At 34.1% G+C, this 24,179-nt stretch overlaps 1 pseudogene; it reads left to right on the top strand.

The window, feature by feature from the left end:
* Nucleotides 1-4,501: 4,501 nt before the first annotated feature.
* LOC149576588 (MACPF domain-containing protein CAD1 pseudogene) lies at nt 4,502-5,769 on the top strand (annotated as a pseudogene).
* The last annotated feature ends 18,410 nt before the right edge of the window (nt 5,770-24,179 follow it).

Raw genomic sequence — 24,179 nt, forward strand, 5'->3', positions numbered from 1 at the left:
CTGGTAATGGTTGTGCTGGAGGATATAAATCAAATTTCTTTTTTGTTTGGCCATTGGATATAGTCATATTCCCTGATCTAAAACTTATATTTGCATCAACTATGGCTAACCATAGTCAACCTAGGATGACAGGGTAGCCAAATAGATTAACTTTGGGGGATAAAATCATAAAGTTTGCAAGATACTCTAGAGAATCTAAGGTTACAACTATGTTTTCTATCATCCCATTAAGGGTAATAGTAGAACTATCTACAAGTTGTGGAATGGTTGGAGTAGCCCTTAATCCTTCTCTTTTCAAGTTCTTCATAGTGTCCTTGGTTATGAAATTTATAGCAGTAGTAAGATCTATTAAAGCATTTTTAACAAACTGACCATTTATACTAACATTCACTACTAGACTTCTTGGATCAGAATATTTTGGGGTGATCAAATTTTTCTAACATAATGTCAGTGAATTGTCCCACAACATGAACTATGGTGAGGTCCTTTTTCTTCCTTCTAGGCTTCTTTAGGCAAGAATCTCTAATGGATTTTCCATAGACTAGAACATCTTTAATGGCTTGGAACAAGGGTATTTGGACATGTATGTTCTTCAACTAATCAACAATATCAAAAGGTTGTTCTTCTACTTCTATAGGTTTTCTTTGTATAAATATTTTTGGAAAAGGAGGTTCCACTGCTAGTTGAGCTTGGGTTGACATGGTGACATTGGTTGGGTCAACTGTTTAAGCAATTGACGGTTTTGATGTTGTAGGAGGATCTGGTATTTTAGTTATAAGAGGTAGTTTAAGCACTGGTAAAGTTGTACTAGATCTTAGATGTATATCTACAACACTTAGAGCATAAGCAAGATATTGTTGAGCATCAACACTATACATAGGTTGTTGTGGTTGTTGGCTATTTGGATTTGGCTAAGGTTGTGTAGGTAACTATATCTACTTTTGAGGTCCAAGATTTGTAGGTGGTGGCATTAGAGTAGGTTGTTGTGCTAGAGGTGGTAATTGTAGAGGACTGGTATTTTGATTAGGCCATTGTTGAGATCCCCTCCATTGGTTTGTAGAAAGCCAATTCCCTTGGGGTGGTTGCCATTGGTTCTACTAGTTTTGCCAGTAGTTCTTTTGGTTTTGCAATTAATTATTTTGTTAGTTAGGCTAGGATGGTTGGGAATTCTAAGGCCATTGAGGTTGTTTCAAGTTGTTTTGCCCAACATTATTCCAATTAGGTTGATATTATGGAGGAGTTGGGGATTACAATTTTTCCATTGATTAAGACATGAATTTGAATTTTGCAAAGGATCTTGAGGCATACCTTGATGTTGGGCCCATGGCTAGCATTGAGAAACAAAAAATACTTTCTCATCATCTCCATATATCTTGAGGTACTTAGTTGGAAGATGCTGGTTCTCCATGGTTGCAACCAATTTACATTGGCAATCCTTCTTTTGCTTTTGGCAATGAGGGCAGTATTCAGCTAGTTGTAACTTAGCTTCTGCATACTTCTTCTTTGCAGTCATTATGTCAATATGTGTAGCAACATCATTGATTTTGTCTTATTTGAAACTTGACAATAAGTTAGATATCTTAATCTTTGAAATACCTTGGATGATTCCTTTAGTGACTGTGGAATGAGGTCCTTGACCTTTCTTCATGGTTGACCTTGAATAGTTTTGACAGATCTTCTTGAGGTCCTCCCAAGAAGCTTGATATACATCACCACTAGTCAATAGGTCTAGTGCTTCTAGATAGTTATCATTCACACCTCTTAGAATGACTAGCTTTTGTGAATCCTTGGACAACACATGCTAAGGGTTCTTCTGTAGTGAATATAAGAAATGTGAAACATAGTGTTCCAATGTTTCTTCCTCCTTCTATGATATCCTAAAGAAATCATCTCCTCTTGAACTAGATGCTTTGCAATACTCTTTGTACTTATCTAGAAACAAAGTTTTCATTTCATCCCAAGTTCCTGTTGCATTGGCTCATAAGCCCATGAACCATTGTAGAGCTTATTCTCTCAATGTTTCTGGAAATAATTTGAGCTTATGGGCATCAATTTTGTAGTCAAAACTATGACAAAGTATATCAAATTCAAACAAGAAAGTATTAGGGTCTTCGGTTGCAAAGCCATAGAGCTTTGGAAGGGCAATTGTAGCTATATTCTTGAGATTATCAGTATTTATAAGGCTTGGGAGAAGAAATGAAAATGTAGATTGTGCCATCACTGGAGGTATTAGATTATGAGGTTACTACTGAAAAGGGACATTAGGTACTAGATGATTAACAATTGGTATATTCAAAGTAGTATTATCAAGAAAACTGGCCAAAACTTCAGTAAAAGGTTGAAGACCACTTGTATCTATTTGTTTTGCTCTTGAAGATGATGTTGTAGGAAAAATGGGGCTTGCATCTTCAAAAGGAAACTCAACTTCTTCTTCTTCAATTTCTTCATTCAAATTAATAGACTCTCGTGGAAGAAATTTTCCATATTCATCTTGTCATCTTCCTCTTCGATGCATGCAATTGAATCTTCACACTAGTGAAGGAAGCTTTAAAACTAGAAATTTCTAAAGAAAACTTTATCTAAGAACTATGACTCAAAAATGCTCCTAGCTTGACACCATCCTCGATAATGGTGCCAAAAATGATCCACCTTACAATAGGTATATAATAATCATGCTCTAGGCCATGCTTAGGAATAATGTATTCAATCTAAGGATTATTTTCCCCACTATGAGGTGCATTTGATCTTGTCAACCTAGGGACATTTACTTGAAATGGTCAGCATAGTATGTGCACTAAGTCTCTTAATGAGTGACTATGCTTATGCTACAGGAAAGTGAAATGCAAGGGAAAGAACTTACACTATTGTTGTAGGAAACTAACACACTTAACTCTTACTAAAAAAAATACTGGAAATACAATGAAAGGCTAACAGACATTCCAACTCAATTCATCCACTATAACTATTCTCACAGATGTTGCAGGAACATTCACAAAGTGTGATGCTATAGGAAGGAACTTACAACTTCTACTTACAATACTTAAAATGCTTGGAAATAAATCTATACTATCCAAATCTAATCCACCTTCCAAGTGGGCCCCCTTGGTTGGCTTCAACTAAACTACTAACACAGGATAGAAGCCAAAAACTATTTCATTACATTTCTAAAATTTATTACATTAAACCACACATAGAACTATAAAAACATTCACTGCAAAATTTAACAGTATATTCTCATAAACTTTCTCTTCTAACTAAACTAACACACTTGGTTTGATTCCTATATATAGGAGATTGATGCATATTCTGAAATAAAAAAGTAAACAACCTAGCTATAAATCCATAGGAGACAAAGAAGGAAAATAACAACTCAAGGCGAGAAGAAGAGATAATGGCTCAAGGTAGGAATACTAAAGTTTAAACAACCGCTTGCCATAATCAATAAATGTGGATAATGTAGTAAGTCTTCATAGCTCCTTTATACTCGCTATTGTGTCCTTTGATACTATTATGATTTTTCTCCACCATGGCTACATCTCAACATTCTTTTCTCCTTGAATGTTGTTGGTTGTCTTCAATGTTCATCTTTGAATTCTTCCAATCATCTTGTAGGTGCACTTTTAGTACCCCTATTTCAAAACTTCAAATATTTGGTTGTCCTGGTCGATTTTCTCATAAGTTGCTTGAACTTTCTTTAAACATGATGTTATAAAAGATGAAGATCATAACCTTGATATGCAGATGTGAAATGCCTTGTTTGAAATTTCCAAATTCAGATTCCATTGTCTCAATTCTAAATCATAATTTTAGTTGAAATTAGAAAGGAGAATGCAAAACTGGAATACAGAATTAGGATTGGATTACAGAACTAGCATTGGGAATTTGAATTGGCATTGGGATGTAGAAGTGGAAAATAAGAATTCTGCTACACATTTTTCCTTTCGAAAGTAATATTCTATCAAGCGTGTTCAATAAAGATTATGAGTTTCTTCAAGAGCAAATGGGAAGGGGTTAGAATGTTTGATGATATGCAGAACCTAGACTCAAATTTGACATTTGAAATAGAAAATAAAATATTTGAGCATAGAGAGGTTACGTTGGCAGAATATGCACTTACATGTTCATTTTCTGCAATGAGAAGCTATTTGGTCATTTTCCACAAGGAGAAGCTACATTTTCATTTTTCACAAGGATAAATATGGTAGGATGGCACAACCATTTTCCTCATACCAGTTGCCTACATATATTGATGGTTTGACATGGTATAAAATGTGAAGCCCATAGCCTAAAGGAGTTCAAAAGATATTGATGGTTGTAGGAGAGATTAACAATCAAGTGTTAGGCGAGACAAAGGCTTACCTCCGTGTTGTAAAATATTGATACACATTCTCTTGATGTAATGGAAGCATGATCAACATAAATTTATATTTCAACAAAGATATAACCAAGAGTAAGATGTAACGCACACAAAAAGAACAAAGTGGATGGTATGGAGCTAAAGATGGCAGAATATTTCAACAAACCCTTCTCTCTGTCTGGTAAAATTCCTCTTGGGAGCTTCAATGCCATGTTCAATTTCTCTGGTTCCTGGCAAACTGATCGAGCATCCACCAAGAGCCTTGCTGTGGATGGAGTTTCCATTGCATATACAGTTTGTTTCATTAAATTTCCCTTGGTCTTGCGAGAAGAAGTCAAGCATGCTATTCCTTTGACATGGGAGCCCACAGATTTAGCAAGCTTTATGGGACACATATTGTTACATCTGTAATAGTTGGCAGTAGAGATGCAATATATGTTAAACAACATCACCATTATTTGAGAGAGAAATGCATGATTACGTAAAGAATATTGCAAATCAAAGGTTTTCTAATCTAGAAAATTCTCCAAGTTTTGGTGCAAGAACTGTTAAGGAGAAGATTGCAGATCAATTTCCATTTAACAACTAGGAGATTCATCCATATCCTACTCATACTACTTCATATCTCATTGTGAAAGAAGATGTGAGAGTCATTTTTAGGAGAAGGGGAGGTAACAAGCTTGTACATAGTCATAAAGAATGGGCTTCAACTGTAAACTCACCACCAGATGTCATAGACATGGAGTTTTCTCCATAACTTCTCTCATGGATGTAGTTCCTAGAAAAGATCATCTCATCCATGCAATCAGTCTCTATTTAGAATATAAATCTCCAATTGAAGAGCTAAGGTATCTGTTGGTACAAGACCAGTGACAGGCCTTAGATTGGGCCTTGAAGGGAAACAGTGCAATAGACTTGTTGTTCAGTTGCAACAATTGTCATCTCTTCCTAAGATTTTACAACCACATTGGGATGCACTTATACCAATTGGGCCTCCTAAATGGCAGGGACCAGAAGAACAAGATAGCAGATGGTTTGAACCTATTGAATGGAAGAACTTCTCTTATGTTAGCACTGCACCTGTAGAGAATAGTGAAACATGGATAGGTTGTACCATTCGAAGATCCATGTGGAATCATACACTAGCTTCTCTTGTGACTGGTGCATCTTCATCAAACCACCAGTCCAAGAAATCAGATGTTTCAGCTAGTTCAGGTTCAGAGTCAACTGTCCAAAGTGGAAAATTTACAAAACTTGTTAGAATGGGCATGAAATTTATTCAAGAAGGGAAATGCGCTAAATTCACTAGACTCAAAGGCATCAGAAATCAACGAGGAGTAGGCGTTAAGATTCATTCATGTCGAGCTTTTATGTGTACAATCAGATGCAACACGTCGTCTAGTGATGTCTAATGTTGTTATAATGCTCTCCAACAGTTCAGTGAGTTTGCCAAATCCTTCAAGCCCTCCCTTTGTAAGGAATAGCGAAAGCTATGCTTCAACATCATCTCAGACCATATCATAGATGACCACGTCATCTTCCCAAAGGATTCCATCTATAAATGAAACCTCGATTACTCGAATGGAAGCAAGGTAAAGTAACACAAGCATCAATGACGCAAATTTCATTGCATGCAGTACAAAGCTGCATGTTTCACCAGAAACATGCAATTTACCAGGAGTGCTGTCGGAGAAAGAAGACTGTCCATTGCAGAGAATATTGTTTGCTTTAAAGGAATGAGGAGAGGCACATGGAGTAGGATGATGATGAGACTATTGCTATGATAAAAGAATTATTAGAGACATGTATATGACCAGCTGTACAAGATGATGGTGGTGATATTGAATATTGTGGCTTTGATCTAGAAACTAGCACAATCAAATTGAAAATGCAAGGGGCCTGCAGTGGCTGTCCTAGCTCTGCACTCACTTTGAAGTCTGGTATTGAGAACATGCTTATGCATTATGTACCTGAGGTTAAAAGTGTGGAACAAGAAATGGATGGAGAGGAGGAAGCAGTAACAAGTAGCGCCATGGAGTAGGGAACATTTTGTTCCTTTTACTAGTTAAATGGAATAGGAAATGGATATGTATAGTTTAAATAGAAAAGGAAATGAAGAGCCAAAAGACTTACCATGGGAAACCTGTAAATAGACATTTGTTTATAAATACAAAATACTAAGGATTAACCCATGGTCTAGTTACACTAACCTAAGTGTAATTGATGTGAAGGTTCGAATTCAAAAAAGAAGTACAAAGGCATTATATTTAAAAATAGAAGGCCATCAGCCAGCAAGCGGATTAGATGAAAGTGACTAATCAACTCCTTCAAAGAAAGAGTTATCTTGGCAACTAAAAAGTCACCGCCAAGCAGAGAAGTGTTAAATATGTAATTCGATGACATTGAAAAAGGTTTTTTTTTTCTGCATACAATCAGAGAGCTAGACTAGAGGAGAGGGCATGTTAGTTTAGGTTTTTCATTTCATTGCATATAGGGATCGAAAAATTTGAGGTGTGAAGCTGGTTGCAGAGACAATCAAGTCTAGTGTCATTTATTTTCTGTCCAACTGTATCTAGTGTTATTTCATTATGTTGAATTGGGAATGATAAATAAACGAAGTTTTGTTTCATTGTTTTCAATTTAATCAATCAGTAGAATAATCAGAGAATTATAACTGGTTGTGGAATCGCATCAGCTACTTCATTTACATTTCATAACTTGGGTAATCATTCTTCAATTACATTTCATAATCTACATCTTTGTAAATTGCTTCGTTAGGAAATTCATAAGATTATGAAGGTCACAGCATAGCATTTTTGCATTTAGATCCTGCCTGAGATTTCACTTGCCTGGGTGGAACTCAGTTTCCTCTGTTGTTCTTTGGTTAAGAACATACTTGTAGTAGGAATTAGAATTGAAACAAAATTCATTGAATATTTTCCACATAAGGAGTTGTACCTTAATTTAGAGGGAAACTAGTTATTCTCAGAAACAGTTTCCCAACTGTTGTGTAAAGTTGTTGTTCATTACAAATTGGGCAAATTAAAAGGAGAATAATAAGAAGAACAATCTATTTACCAACAGATTTTTGGTGACTCCACTGGGAGTTGGAAAAGAAGATCATAGCTAAAAGATTATTGTCTTAATCTTATTATCTCTACTATCTAGAGATTGGCAACTCCATTTTAAATTCTCAAAATTTTTAGTCAAGCAGTTCAATGCTTTCCTTTTTAGATTTTGAGGCTCCTCCCCTAGGATGAAGGTTATTGGTTCTATTGAAGAAGCTTTTTTGAAGTATTCAGAAATTTTAGAAGACTAGATTCTAGCAAGTGATGAAGATGTCTCAAATATTTTTATCTTTATCCTAGGGTTCAAAGATCCAATCCAAGAAGTTGCGGAAGATTTAGTGAGAGAGGTGAGATGGATGAAGTCATTTTATGGTGCTATTCTTATCAAAAGAAAACCTCCTGTACAAGAACTAATAGAGGAAGAACATGTATGTGAAGATCTTTATGAAGTTGGAATCAGTGAGTCTAACCTCATCTCATCAAATGTGTTGCATGAATATGAAGGGGAACAACATATATGAGGTAACCTTCAAATTACTACATCAGTCCATTCATTTTATCAGCCTCATCAAGAAGGATTAAAACACCAAGGTGGAAATCATAGATTGGCTATTGAGACCCCTTCCAAAAAATATAATTCTCATGCCTTTCATCTCAAACAAGAAGGAAAAGAACAAAACTTTGAATATCCAGAAAATGAAGACTATCATACTCCTCATGGCGACTCCGAAAATTTTTATTATGAGTATGAGATAGATTCAAAAGATGGGGATAATTGTTTTGATACTCTGGAGGAATCTCAACTAGCTAAAGATCAATTACCTTCTTACCATATGGATGAAAGTAATGATGAATTACCTTGGATGAGTCACCAGCAAAAAGAACGTTTCCAACCCTTGGAGATTCTTGAAGATCATGAAGGAAAGGTAAGCAAAATTGAAAAAGAAAATGTGACTATGTTTTCTTTTCCTTGTGTTGTTGAAAGTTGTGAAATGGATGAAAAGAATGTGAGTGAAGTTTCAAACTATTTTCATGAAGATTATCCCAAGGCTGGAAATGAAATTTTTAATGTTATTGAAGAGCATAATAGTCTAGATTCTTCTTTCACTATGGCTGGTAATGATCAAATATCAAATATATCTAGTTTTGAAGATAGTATAATGCTGAATAATATTTCTGATCAAAGATGTGTGAAGGGAAAGGCTGAGATGTTTTTTGTCAATCATCCTACTAAAAATGTTGATAAAGAAATTGATGCAATAGTAGATTTTGAACAAGAGGTATCAGATGTGAATGAAATACTATAGCAAGACAGAGAAATAAATGAAGATTTTTCAAGTCTTGAAACAAAATTTAATCAAATCATGATGCCCATTATATGTGAGTCCTCTTCCATAGTCGATTCAGATATTGAAGTTTTAAAGCCAGATGAACATCTTGAAGGTTTGACAAATACAAAAGATGAAGAAGATGTTTCAATTCTGTTAGAGTCTATGAGTAATGAAGAATCATCCAGTTTTAGCCTGGGTTTGAAATCTGAAGTGGTTATTAACAGTGCTTCTAATGCTGGTATTTTTGATAAAGGTGATGTTGTTGGTAATAAAATAAACACATGTGACTATTTTCCAGCAACATGTACAAGATCTAGTAATTGTTTTTCTTCTTCATAAGAGAAGTTAGAACATGTGAAAAATGGAGATGCATGTTTTAGTTCTGGTTCAAAATCAGAAGTTATTTTTGAGAATGCTTGCAAATGGTATGATGCTTTCCCACTTCTAGAGGATGTCCAATATTCTAATTTTGTTGATTTTGATTTGAACATTGATATCTATGCTAAGGATAATAACAGAACAAATAGAAATGATAATGTTGAAAGAAATAGTTTGGAATGTAATCCAGTGGTACGTTCAGAATATGTTGAATATCTTCTTCCATTGCAAGAGGTGGATGATACAAGAAAGGATATATATGGAGGCATAGATAAATCAAAATCTATAATGAGGCATGGCTGTTTGGAAAGGCCCTATGGGTCATCATGTTGTAGATAGTCTTTGGACTCAAGATCAATGACAAAGGAGTAGCTAGGAGTTATCAACGTTTCTTCAAAGTGGTGGAGCATCTTCTTCTATACAGGAAAGGTTCATATTTCCCTCTCCCTATAAATGGTCACGTATGAATCTCTCTTTACTTTTGGTTCTGCTGGTGAGGTCTCCTCACCTTTTTGTAAATAAATTTCCTTTTCAATTTTGGTGTGTCTAGCGTAGTCCTTCCTTGCTTAGTTGTTGTTGTTGTTTTCTCTTGCTTTATTTCTATCATGAAATAAAGGAAATAATTAGCCTCATCACTTGTGACCTCTTTTTATTTATTTTTTGAAAAAATCACCTTGAACTGCATATAAGAGATCATATGGCCCTACCAGGCAAATTTTTTTGCCTCCCAAACCAACGTTGTCAAAAATGGATATACTTTATATGGAAATGGGGGTTTTGACACCTTTTAGATCTATCAATGAAGTTTATTTGGCCTCAAGTCGCTTTGAAAATTAGTGAACCCCCCTTGTTTTCTGAACAAATACCCAAAAAAACACTAGATCTGATCTGTTAAACCCTTGTTCTACCTTTTTCTCCAACTACCAAACAAGCTACAACAAATTTGGCTCTAATACCATGTAGGATTTGAGAAAATATGCAAATCAAATCCACATAGCCCAAGAATACCTACATGTTAAAAACCTGTCACAGAGAAGAAAAAGACAAGAAGAGGCAAGGGTTTGATCTAAAAACATGCAAACTATATATTCAAATGAAGAAAAGATTGAAGAGCTTAATAATTACAAAGAGACCAATCCTTATAAAAGTAAACTGAAACTCGAAAAGGGTAACCTAATAAGTTATAAAGGGTAGCCTAAAGGTGAAAGCTATTTGATAATTATAAAATAATTGTTAAATAGAGAAAGTTAAAAAATGCGAAAAGTGAAATCTTAAGAAGGGAGAAAAGGTAATTTAGTAAATGAAATTAAATTATCCTTTTTCTCTAACATTTTATGTATGTCTGGTGGCAATGACATAATAGGAGGTGGTTTCATTCATCTTTGAGAGGTTGGATACTTTGATTTTGTTATGGGTACCAAGATGGAGAACATGGTGTACTTTGATCCATGATGGTGGATGTGTTGGGAGGGATTGTTCCCTTATTCATTTATATGGCTATATATTGACCCTATGCAATGTATACAACAAGTTGGAGATTATTGAGATAATGGTTGTTGCACACATTGCATAATATTATTATATTATATTATTTTATAATGTAATGTTGCACTTAGATTGATGTGCAATATGTAAAGATTCCCATGGGATAAACTTGATGAGTTTTATTTTAACATTGTGATAGTATTTCATGTAATTATTTAATATTAGGAAAAAAAAAAATTCCAATATTAAATGTGGGGTCAATGGGTTAGGTAGCACATGGTTTTAGCACATGGTTTATGTAATACTACTTGGTGGTTTTGTGGGACTTGATACTATATAATTAGCCACAAAGGTAGTTGTTGTGTGAGAGAAGAAAAATGTGAAAAGCAAGAGTTGAGTGGGACAAGGCTTGACATGTTAGCCAAGGGAGCATTTGTGAAAGTTGGAAGCATGGCATGAGATGTGTGGATTCCTCCTTGTTCACATGAATTGTTCGGTTGTGGCTATGGCTTTGAAGGCTTCCATGGTTGTATTGCAATGGTATTTTTGCTAAATAATACATGGTGATGGATGCTTTTGGAGGTTTAGTTTTTCCCCTCAATGAGGGTTTGCCAAGGCATATCTTGTGTCACAAGTTTGTGGGTATGTTTTCTATTCTCTTGCATGTGGATTTTAATTCCATATTTATTTCAGATTTATTTTTGCATGTTTCCTTACATGATCATCATGGTTTTTATAGGATTTTCTAGAATTTTTGTTGTCTCCCCAAAGAGTTTGGTGGCCTTGGCCTTCTTTCCACAGAAGGAAGGGCTCACTCTTTGTGCTAAGTGGATTATCCATGCTCTCACCAGTGGTGAAGCTTAGAAAGTATTCATTTGACACTATATGTCTTTTGGATACCTTGTTAATAGGTCTACATGGAAGGGGATTGGTCTTCAAACCCTTCTCATTATGTGAGAACCTATTCATATCTAGGGCTCCTTTGTGATCAAACTTATTTGGAAAGCTTGGAAAGTTGTTAAGAGTTGGGTTTGCTAGGTTGGTGATGGGTGTTGTGATGGGCTTTCTTTCAATCAATAGAACCTTTGGTGGTCCACATTATATTCCATTAAGGGTGTTCCTTTGGCCAAGACTCAAGGTGCTAGTGCTCTGCATTTTTTCAAACATGACATCAAGACTCTTAAGGATTATTTTTCTAGGATCTCTATGAGTCTTAAATGTTGGGAGGATATGTGGGTCTAGTTATGTCTTGCTCATCTAGATCGATAAACTTTTGATCTTCTTATCTCTGCCCTTCCAGATTATTTGATCCACAAAGTGGGCATCGAGTCTATTCAATCTTGATGGGAAGACTAGAGGTGGTATCTTACAATTCCATTCACTGGTTACAAGCCCATCTTTAGATATCATTGGCTTTCTCCCCATCTTCCTATGGTGGATACTCTCAACCAATATTGGCATCTTTAGTCCTCTAATTATCATTGGAGGATGTGATCTGACACTATATAGAGCACTATCATTGAGTTAAAGATTTCCCATTTTTCCTAGTGCCTGTTGTTTCAATGGCTTCCCCTAGGGCCACAAATCAAGCATATTGGTGTTTCATATCCTTGTTGTCCTTTTTGAGGGCTTCATGAGTCTTTTTTACATATGTTTTGGTTTTTTAGGTTTGTTCATAATTATTGGCATTGGAAACATGATTTTTTCAAGCCTTTCAAGATAGAACACTTTTCTTGGCACATGATTGTGTTTGGTTATTCTCATAGGATTCATAGGAAATTTTCCAAGATCTAGTATACTTTTAGGATGAAGATTTTATTTAATTTATAAAAGGATAGGAATGTTTTTCTTTTTGCTCAAAAATTTCTTGATATCAATGTTGCTATGTACAACAAAGCATGCATTTGTAATAATGACATGTTGCAGATCTAGGTCCAAGCCAACAAGGTGGCTCTAGAGGTGGCCCACCTTTAGGAATCACTCAATCACTAGGGTAATGTGCCTTACTCGATTGCTAGAGTGCCTCCTAATTCCTTGACTAACCATGCTCTGCCCCTGGGCTACTGTTGGGGTCACAGTTCTTCTACTCACCACTTGTATACATCTTTCTCATAGGCTCCTAGTGGTGGAAATGATGGTTAGTAGTACTGCTTGTTCCTTTGCCTTGTCTCAGATCTGGCTAGTCCCCAGTTCTTATGGTTCCCCATCCTATTTCTCCTCTTAGTTCTAGTGGCTCTAAATGGCCCCTCCCCAACTTGAATCTAGCTATTTCTCTGATGTGGATTGAGGAGAAAGACAAAAGAAAAGTTGTTGGTGATGATGTTGCTAATGGATGGACTGTTGTTAGTCCACTTGCCAATCCCATGGATAACTGGGTATTTAATGATAATGATGAACAACCTCCCTCACCTGGCACTACTCTGGTGGCATGAGGGAGCTAATTATATATATCTATATATATATATATATAATTAATATTTGTTGATTCTGGCTTCATCCATGTGAACTTTTGTAGGGTGATCTTGTATCCCCCGACCCCTTTTGTGAATTTATAACTAGTATATTATTTTATTAATTGAAAGGGACTATTCATAAAAAATTAATCAATGTGTATTTGTTACATTTGACTTAAAAACATATGCTTGCATATAAACATAGACTTAATGTTGAAAAAAAAAAATTTCTCTATCTTTTATGACACTTCCTATAAAAATTATATTAGTTTTAACTTTTAAATATACATATACACACAACAATTTAAAAACATCATTGAATTTTAATAATTCTTGAAATAATTTACATTAAAATTTAATTATAGAAAATAATAAGAAAATATAAAAAGATTTCAATCTTTTATATTTTTGTATCAAAATATTTGAATTAGAATTTTTCTTAAATCATAATTATACATTTAAAAAAAATAAAATTAATACCCTTATTTCCAATACACATATTTATGACTCTTTATATTATTTATATGTAGGCTTTGTGTTTTAATAAATACCATCACATATTTTACACATTTCCCTTTATCATGTTACCTATCATTTCTAATATTAATGATATATTTATTTTAGACACAATTCAAAAATATCATTATTCTAAATTAAAATTTTAAAGAAAACATTCTCATATGTTTTTTAATTCATTTAAGAATTATTTTATGATTAAAATTTGACAATTAGTTTTTTTTGTATTCTATTGATTAAATTGAGTGATAGAAATTTGCATTAACTTGTATGGCTAGTGTTTAGAGTGACTTGTTTTGATTTGTCCATATGGTGATTTTTATAAGAGTCTTTATGTTAAATTTTAGAAAATTTGAAATTAGTTTAAAAAATAAAAAATCTTATATTTTATTTAAAAAATTGTTGTCTTCTTATTCTCCAATGTATTAAATTTTATTTTTAAATTAATTTTACTTATATTTTTTATGTAGGTATAATTTTTTGTATTACCATTAACAAATCTCAATCTGAAGCCTTTGGGCTTTTTCAATCTATCTAACAGGGTTTCCCTCTAGTTCCAACTTTGTATATTCTTGTTGCCAAAGAGTTTGGTTACTCATCCACTCTATTTCTATTGGTTTGGTTCATGAAATTTCCTTGCCTGAGTCTTCTTCTCATCTTGTCAATGACCACTTTGTTGATGACTCTTTTCTCACTCTCCTGGAGGACGAGGAAAATATCACTCATGCCTTGCAATGTGTGAACACTTTTTGTCAAGTTTCTAGTTTAGCTATTCAATGGCACAAGATGCTTTGTTATAGAAAATATTTCCTTTTGTTGTCACCCTAGCTTTCTTAATTCAAGTGGAAATGGGTTATCCATGAGATATTTTCTACTTTATGGCCATCCCCTTTGCCTTTTCAAGATTCTTTAGTAGAATTGTGGAATGTTGTGCTCATGAAAATTGAGAAAAAGTTGGATTATTGGATTACTAAGCACCTTTCTATTGTGGGGAAATTTTAGGTTTTCTCCAATGTCTTGGTGGCTACTCATGTGCACTATAATTCTTGCTTGGCTCCTTCCAAAGCCTCCTATCTCAAGCTGGAGCATTTTCTTCATGACTTTCTTTAGGTTTTTGCATCTGATCATCATGTTTTTTTATAGGGTTTCTTAGAATTTTTCTTATCTCCCTAAAGAGTCTAAAGGCCTTGGCCTTCTTTCCACACAGAAGCAAGGGATTTCTCTTTTTTCGAAGTGGATTATTCATGCTCTAATTGGTGATGAAACTTGGAATATGTTGGTTCAACATTATATCTCTTCTTGATTCCCTATTACAAGGCCTATGTGGAAGGGGATTGGTCTTTAGAACCTTCTCATTATGCGTGAACCTATTCATATCTAAGGATCCTTTGTTATCAAAAGCATTTGGAAATATTGGGAGTCTTTGAATCCTTGGCTTCACTGGGATGGTGATAGGTTTCATGATTAGCTATCTTTGAATTATAAAAACATTTTGTGGTCTCCACTCTTTGCCATTCAGGTTGTTCCTCTGGCCAATCCTCAAGGTGCCAGTGCTCTATGTTTTTTCAAATGTGGCATGAAGACTTCTAAGGATCATTTTTCCAAGATCTCTATGAGTCTCAAATCTTGGGATAATATTTAGGCCCATTTTCATCTTGTTCATCCAGATTAACAAACTTTTGATCTTTTTCTTTCTGCCCTTCCAGATCATTTGGTCCACAAGGTGGGCATCCCCTTTGTCTTTCAAGCTTCTCTAGTGGAATTGTGGAATGTCATGCTCATGAAAATTGAGAAAAAGCTAGATTATTGGATTACTAAGCCCCTTTCTCTTGCAGGGAAATTCTAGGTTTTCTCCAATGTGTTGGCGGCTACTCATGTGTACTATAATTCTTGCTCGGCTCCTTCCAAAGCCTCCTATCTCAAGCTGGAACATTTTCTCTATGACTTTCTTTAGGCTTCTAGGTCTGATCATCATGGTTTTTATAGGGTTGCTTAGAATTTTTGTTATCTCCCTAAAGAGTCTAGAGGCCTTGGCCTTCTTTCCACACAGAAGCAAGGGCTCACTCTTTGTGTTAAGTGGATTATTCATGCTCTAATTGGTGATGAAACTTGGAACATGTTGGTTCCACATTATATCTCTTCTTGATTCCTTGTTACAAGGTCTGTGTGGAAGGGGATTGGTCTTTATAACCTTCTCATCATGTGTGAACCTGTTCATATCTAAGTATCCTTTGTTATCAAAAGCATTTGGAAAGATTGGGAAGCTTTGAATCCTTGGCTTCACTAGGATGGTGATGAGTTTTATAATTACCTTTCTTTGAATTAGCAAAATGTTTATTAGTCCCCGCTCTTTTCCATTCAGGGCGTTCCTTTGGCGAAGCTTCAAGGTGCCAATACTCTACATATTTTCAAATGTGGCATCATGATTCCTAAGGATCATTTTTCCAAGATCTCTATGAGTCTCAAATCTTGGGAGGATATTTAGGCCCATTTTTCTCTTTCTCATCTAGATTGACAAATTTTTGATCTTCTACTCTCTACCCTTCCAGATCATTTGGTCCACAAGGTGGGCATCCAGTTTGTGCAACCTTGGTGGAATGAATGGAAGTGGTATCCTATCATTCCCTTCATCAGTTACAAGCCCAAATTAGAATATCACAAGCATTCTCTCCATCTTCTTATAGTGGATAATCTCAACCAGCATTAGCATCTTTAGTCTTCTACTTAAAACATTGGAGAATATGATTTGATACTCTCTAGAGTACTATCACCAAGCTGAAGATTGGGAATTTTTCCTAGTGAAAACTATTTCAAAGGCTTCCCCTTGGGCAACAACTTGATCATCTTGGTGTTCCAAATCCTTGTTGTTCTTTTTGTGGGCATCCTGAGTCTTTTTTACATATTTTTTGGTTCTATAGGCATGCTCAAAATTATTGGAATTAGACACATGAATTTTTCAATTCTTTGAGGCCAAAACCTTTTTCTAGGCACATGATTGTGTTGGGTGATTCTTCCAGGACCCCTAGGAAAATTGTCTAGATCTGGCATACTTTGAGGATGGGGATTTTGTTTACTTTATGGAAGAATAGGAATGTTTTACTTTTCACTCACAACTTTCTTGATATGAATGTTACTATGTACACTAAAGCATGCATTTGCAATAATGTCATGTTGTAGATACAGGTCCAGGCCAACAAGGTGGATCTAGTAGTGGTTGCTCTTCCTGGTGTTGTTATCTACAAATGGCCTTTCCACCTCAATGTTTCTATTTCTCTACCATGGGTGGAGGAGAAAGAAAAATAACAAGCTAGTGATAACATTGCTGATGACTAGACTATTCCTAGTCCACCTACCAATCCCAGGGATGACTGGGGTTTTAATGATCATGATGAACCGTCTGTTTTGGTTGGCACTACTATGGAGGCCTAAGGGAGTTGCTTAAATAATTTTTTTGATGAATAGTTGTTGATTCCATCTTCAACTATGTGAACTCTCATGGGGTGATCTTGTATCTCCTAACCCCTTTTTCAAAATTTATAACTAGTATATTAATTTATTAATAGAAAGGGACTATTCATCACAAAAAAGGAAAAATAATAAAATTATTCAATTAAAAATTAAGGGAAATATTTTCATCAATATATGGTATGGTAGGTAACTTCTTTTAAAAGGATTTACACAAAATCATTTATTTGTGTCAAATTGTGGTGTCCTTAGATGAGTGTGGTATGGTCTTGAAACAAGTATTTTGAAAAATGAGTTTTAAAGATCCATACCAAAAAAAAAAATCTATCCTATCTGTACACAAATAAATTACATATTCAAAAAGAAGATTATGAGAACTATAATCTTTAATGCTGAAGTTTCTTTATATTCAATCTCTAAATGCCTCAAATTTTGACATCAATTGACAATAAATTTTTAAAATAGGAAAAAAACTTCCGCTTTTTACCCATAAGTGAGACCCAACTTCTTGTACATACCCTTGTTCAAACTTTGAAGATGGAGTTTATTTACATAATAAATTTTATTTCTTTGGAGATTCATCTCATTTGTACCCGTTCCCTTTTTCTTTTGAAATTTTGCATTAGAAAATTGCTATTATTTCTTGAGGCATTCAATTAACCCTAGTGATGAAAATTGGAATGTTGGATGTCTATGGGATTAACTAGATCTATTTATTTTGATTTCTTTCCTGATTTGGAGGAGTCTTGTTCTCAACTAGAGCCCTAATTGTTGTGAGGCATTTGAATGCCTAAGGTTTTCCTTTTTTTTTTATTCTTTTCTTCCCATGACTAGCCTTTTTATTAGGAGGTCACAAGGAGGTGCTATGCCTACTAAAAAATTATTTTTTATAAATTTTCTACCTTTTTGTATAAATTTTACACATATTTATGACAATAAATGCTGTAATTGTATTGGTGCAATGAAACTCTATGAATCTTTTTAATTGTCTTAAAGTTATTACAACCCTCTCTTGGACTGTTAATGACATCATAATCAAAATAAAGGATATTATTAGTTTTTTTGACACATGTTATATTCTCATGCCTTTAGAAAAACTAACTTTGTGGGGTATGACCTTGCTAATGCACCAGTTGAGTTTAATGATTTAATGTTGCAGAAGGGTGAGAAGGATTTAATAATTGGAGAGAAATCTAGCCTTAACAATAAAATGGTATATGACATTGTGGGAGGCTTGGTTAATGATTATGATGTTATTTCCCATGTAATGTTTCAAAAAAGAATAATAAGTAAGATGTGTTTTCTTGCTATCAATATGGAAAGTAATTATGACTTTACTCCACATGCTTTGTGGGTGCACATCTTCCTTAGAAAGTGTTCTTGTACTATTTTTAGCAAAACCATATGTATTTTTTCCCTTATGCTAAGCAATTTTCTATGGGGTTTTTTGGACTACTATGAAATTGTTAGTATGGGAGGACTTAGGAAATGAAGAGAACCAATCTCTTGTACGAAGTGGAAACATGAAAAGGATTTGGGAGATTCTAGAGTCTAAAGACTTAATGATATTTTTGGAGAATTTGCATGGTCACAACCCTACCATTACTAGGTTGAACCTAAAAAATGAATGGAATGAGGGGAAAATAGTTTAATGAAGAAATAAATTCAGAGTGGGTGAAGTGATTATTGAAGAGATAATGAGAATGTCATGTTTGGAGAAGAAATTTTATAGGGATAGGAAGTTTTTGGAGGAATTTGTTAAGAAATTACCAAAAGGGGAGGACAAAAGGATGCCCTTGCCAAGATGAAAAAGACTTGTTACACTATGGAGGCAATAAAAAGGATTTGGAGAAATGTCCTAAGGGTGATAAGGAAATATGTTACACTAGACATCAAATACTCAAGGGTATGCACTTGCCAATTCATTATCTTAAATCATGTTCATTGTGATAGAAGGGTTTCCATTCATTATTTTCTATACTCAATGAATGCCAATATTAATAGTTGGATGACTAGAAGGATAATAAACCTCCTCTCCATGAGGGGTTGATGGTTCTAATTATTGAATATTTGAAAGCTAACATCATACATCATTCTATTTCTAAGGATGATAGGAATGTGTTTGATGGGTCAAAGAACAAACCAATGTCACCCTTTTGAGAAGGAAAAGGCTAACAAAAGTACAACTATTCACCTTCAATGATATAAAACTAGTATTATTATTTAGAATCTAAAAATGAAGTAAACTAATGAAATGTGTAGAAATTGATCAAGTTTAGGATTATAATTTTTAACAATTATTTGGATTAAGAATTGATATATTTTCATAATGTTTATAGATAATTTTTTAGTTGCTAAAGAACATGGAAAATTGGGGGTCTAGTTCCCACCACAAAACTATATGGAAATAAACTTATTTCCCTTTGATCTTAGACTATGTTATAGATAGCATATATATCTAGAACATTCAAAAATAAAAATTGTCTTTAGACTTATATTTTCACTTTTATAATCATTCAAAGTTCAACTCACCTAAAATCGATAGCTTGTTATCTCCCACCACATTTTTCAAAACAAATCTATTCTAACCAAAATAAAAATAATATATTCTAGAAGAGGACTCTCTCCTCTAGAACACCATATAAGTTTTAAATTTTTTTGATATGATTTACTCTTTTTTCTTTGTCAAAATTGACATCTTTTTGAGTGTTAAAATACTTTCTTGTAGATTTTTTTAATTATAATATACTATATCTATTTAAAACACTATAAACTCCATATGAGAATATTCTTGACTTTGGGCTCTATAAAATGTTGTTTATAAGTTATGAAAAATATACCATTAAAAATTGTAAGAGTTATTAAAACATCAGTTTTTTTAAAATAATTATATTTCTTTAGTAATTGGATACAAACTAATATAAAATATTAATTAATAGACATTTCCAATTGGAAATGTGTGATACCATATATAACTTAGCTAATGAATTTATCTAGATCATATCTTTGAACAAAACTAATTTTTAGATAGAAATACTCAAATTTAGTTGTCTTGATTAGTTAGCCTAAAAAGGTGACACAACTTTGTACTTTGACCCTGATGTGTTTGAAGGTGAGGACTATTTAGATACAGATATAGGAGAGTATTTAGAGTCAAAGGGATCAAAATAATGAATGACCAAAAAGAAGGACAAGTCTCTATCCTTTTCTTTGGAAAAGAAGAAATTTCCCACATTTGGGAAAAGGGATGCTAAAAGAAAGAGTAGGATTGTAATGGATGAGGTTTGTAAAGAGGAGCATGTCTCCAATCTAGAGAGTAATAATAAGATTCTCAATATCTCTACCAATCACCTGAGGGTTCTGGTTGCAAAGATGGTGAGTATTGCAAATGACAAGGCCATTATCCAACTAAATGAGGATAGAGATAGCCTAGATTAGTCCATGTTGGACCCTAGCAAGAGAACATAAGTGAAAACTTGTAAGAAGGACTAGGCAACAAACAAAGAATATATCATGGACGGGAAAAGGGTTGTTGATAAAATGGAGCAACTCAAGCTTGAATCCATTGATTTTTTTAAGATTTTAAACTATTTATTACTATGGACCTCTATGTCTTTCTTTTTGTTGTTGACTATGCTTCTTTGTTGCTAGTTTTTTGGTTTGAGTATTCTAGTTGTTGGCTTCTGTGTCTTGGTGACATATGTTTTTTGACTTTTTATTTTTCGGCTATAATAATATATCTTTTGTAATTTTGTTGTAAAATTTTTGAAATCCCATTCAACAAATTCTTTCACATAATAAAAACAAATGTTGTAATTGTTTCATTTAGTTCTAAAATTTAATTAAAATAATTTCCAAATTATTGAAATTTGTGTTTGGTTAGATCAAATAGACTTATAAAAGAAACATTATAAAAATTTCATTAATATTATAAAATACTATAAATACTAGAAAAAAAAGATATTAATTAATAATATGATATTTAATTAATAATAAAGAATAAATTGTCTATTAATGGGATCTTAAGGGTTAATCCTAAGTAGGAAAGGGAGAAGTTGTTTTGAATACCACCAGAGGAAGGTTGGGTGAAAATTAACTTTAATGGGGCTACTCGGGGGAATTTGGGGATCTTTGGCTATGGTTGTATAGCAAGAGATCATCGGGGAAACACTCTTGCTTTTGTAGCCAAAAAACTAAAGGATGGAATGAATAATGTGGCAAAATGTGTAGTGGCTAAAGAGCCTTTAGTCTTAGGGGCTAAATTGGGTATCTGTAGAGTGCACCTTGAAGGAGACTCAAAGAAAATCACTAATGGAAGAAAGAAAGGAAAGGTGGAAGCATGACAGCTTGACAAACAATAAAGTAGATTAGAATTTTGTTAATGGAGTTTGAGGATTTTATTGTTTCCCATGTTTAGAGAGAAGATAATTAGGTGGTAGACAAGCTAGCGAATATGGGTGCGAGTGCATCTTGGAGACGTTAGAGTGAAATATATGAAGACCTTAGTCTTCTCAACTTGGAATAAAGATTGGAAAACATAATGAAGAGGCAAATAAATTATTTTTGTTGATTAATGAATGGAGTACAACACAATTATAAATCAATTCTCTTGACGGTACTTAGGGAATATCAATCCCTCCTACGTAACAGAATTTGAAATTATTTATTCATACCCCACATAGAAAAGGATTTGAGATTGTTCAAAGTGCATGTTTTCAAGGAGAATAGGCAGGAAACTTCACAGGATTTTCTACAACATGGGGGAAATGGAGGCCAATTTTGTGCTTGAGTTGGATAACCAGATGTAAGCATGTGAGGGAAAAATCATAGTTAGGCATCTAAAGAAAATTTTCATGTTTAATGAAATAGATTTTTGGAAGGCATCTAGGAAATGCTTGGAATGGAGTATTTTGACTCGTAGTAGAGAAGACACTCCAATTTGGATGTGGTTTCTCTCTTTGTTATCTTGGCACTGATTATGGGTGAGACCAAGGAGGAAGTTCAAAGGGTCATGGAAGCATGTGTTGACCCACAATGGTTGTAGGGGATTAATGAAATTGTGAATAGAGTTGTTCTAGGTATGTGGTTGGAGATGGGTCAAGAACCATGGAGATTAATTAGTGGAGGGAATACTTTGGTTCAACCCATGGTTGTTTGGTCATTAGTGAATCCAAAAGGTGCACATATTCGGTAGACAGAAAAAGGGTGGAAGAAGGTTGTGGATTTCTTGCAAGAGAAGATATGGGTCTTGTGTGAGGAGATGTGGAGATTTATCAAGGTGATGCCACACAAGAGTGTGAAAGCTCTAGGACAACCGCAGTGACACCAAATTCAGAGGCGAGCATAGAAGAATGCTAGCAAGTCCATGGTGCATGGAATTTGGCTGGATATCTCCATGGTTGAAGATGCAGGCCCAAGTGATTTGGGTAGTAAGTGGAGCCATGGAACCTATCCTCTCAACATGACAAGGTTAGTTTAGGACAATTAGACCATTCCCAACTTCACGAGGGAGGAGGCAGTGCAATGGTTTAAGGACTAAGCACAAGTAGATGGCAAAGGTGGATGGTGGCATTGCCTTGGTTAGTTAAACATTTCTTTTTTGTAATCTTTTGTGGGTTGGGTTACTATGGTGTTGCGGTAGGGTGTTAATGCCCTTTTATGTATAACGACTATAAATGTCTCTAGGGTGGGAATGATATATGTTTATAATGCTTTTGGCCAACTTTTGCATTTGACATGGAGATGTAATTCCTCTTTTTATTATCAATGAAAAAATACATTATGTATAAAAAAAATGAATAAATTAAATAATAAATATTTAAATTTTTTACTAGATCATAAATTCACTAAGTGTGTATTGTATTATAATAGAGGTTAGTTAAAATGTAAAGTTGAATCTAAGACCTTCCAAACAAGAAATTCACAAATTACCATTTTGTTCAAAGACTTACCATGTTTAAATTATTTATTTATTTTAATTCCTTCCATCAATTTTTTTAATCTCCCCTCAAGGAAAAAAATAAAAAATAAAAGATGGAAAAGAAATAGTCAATGTACATAGGTGTTGGTGTATATAAGTATTTACTATTTACACTTACTTAGGTTTACTTAGGTTAATGCATTATTTAATTATTTATTTGGGTTAGAGACTTAGGAGTTTGTGTACTCTCATGAGTTTTCATGTTGACAACACAGAAGTAACCAACTCTATTTCAACACATGTTGTCTACAACATTGATTTGCATGCTACACCATTGTAGTCTTATCCTCTCATCATTGCACTTTTTTCTGTGCTTAATGGAGGATAACCCATATTTGGTGGACATGTGCCTAGTTGTATGACTTATCATGTTGCTAACTTCTATGCATTATAGAAGTTCTCCAGAGGCCTTTATATAGAGGCACTCCTAGTGTACTTTCATATGGCATATTGAATGAATATATCATCATTCTGATCATACTCTCTCTTTGGTCTACTGTTGTGCTTGTGTTTGAATTCCTTGGTCTTGGGTGAATTCTACTCTAAGGAAAATTCTTACATGGTATTAGAGCTCAAGGAGATTCTCTACACATAGCCATTCGAGACTGTTCATGCTTCAACACCTTGACCCGAATCCAGAGTAGTGCAAAAATTGGGAGTGTCTAGAGCCAAATTTGACCTCACCATTGCAAGTAGAACATTGATTCGATGAAGATCGACTATAAATTTGCCTATGCTAGGCTAAAGTTGATCATGGGTAAATTTTTTTTTTGCAAAGAAGCACCCAAAGGCATCGATTTTCATACTGGGTATGGTCATTTAATTGATCTAATTATTTGTTTTTCAGATCTGCATTTTATTTAATCTCTACAATTTATTGCTGAATTGGGCATTTTCAAATTCTGTTGCTCAATCAGGGAAATTTTCTTTGTAGAACTGGGTAGTCACACCCCAACTTTGCAATTTTGAAGGAATATTTGTATTTATTGGAGGGAATATTATCATTATAATTCGATGGGTCATACCATATTTCCTAGCATACATTTTTAGACTCAACATCTACCAGCAACCATAGTACATAAACTAGCAATCATATTTCAAACAATCCTAGCAACCCAACCCCACCTTAACATCTCCAGTATGCTT

Source organism: Cupressus sempervirens, chromosome 1 (assembly GCF_028749045.1).
Source record: "Cupressus sempervirens isolate cs-2001-9-10 chromosome 1, ASM2874904v1, whole genome shotgun sequence".
NCBI lineage: Eukaryota > Viridiplantae > Streptophyta > Pinopsida > Cupressales > Cupressaceae > Cupressus > Cupressus sempervirens.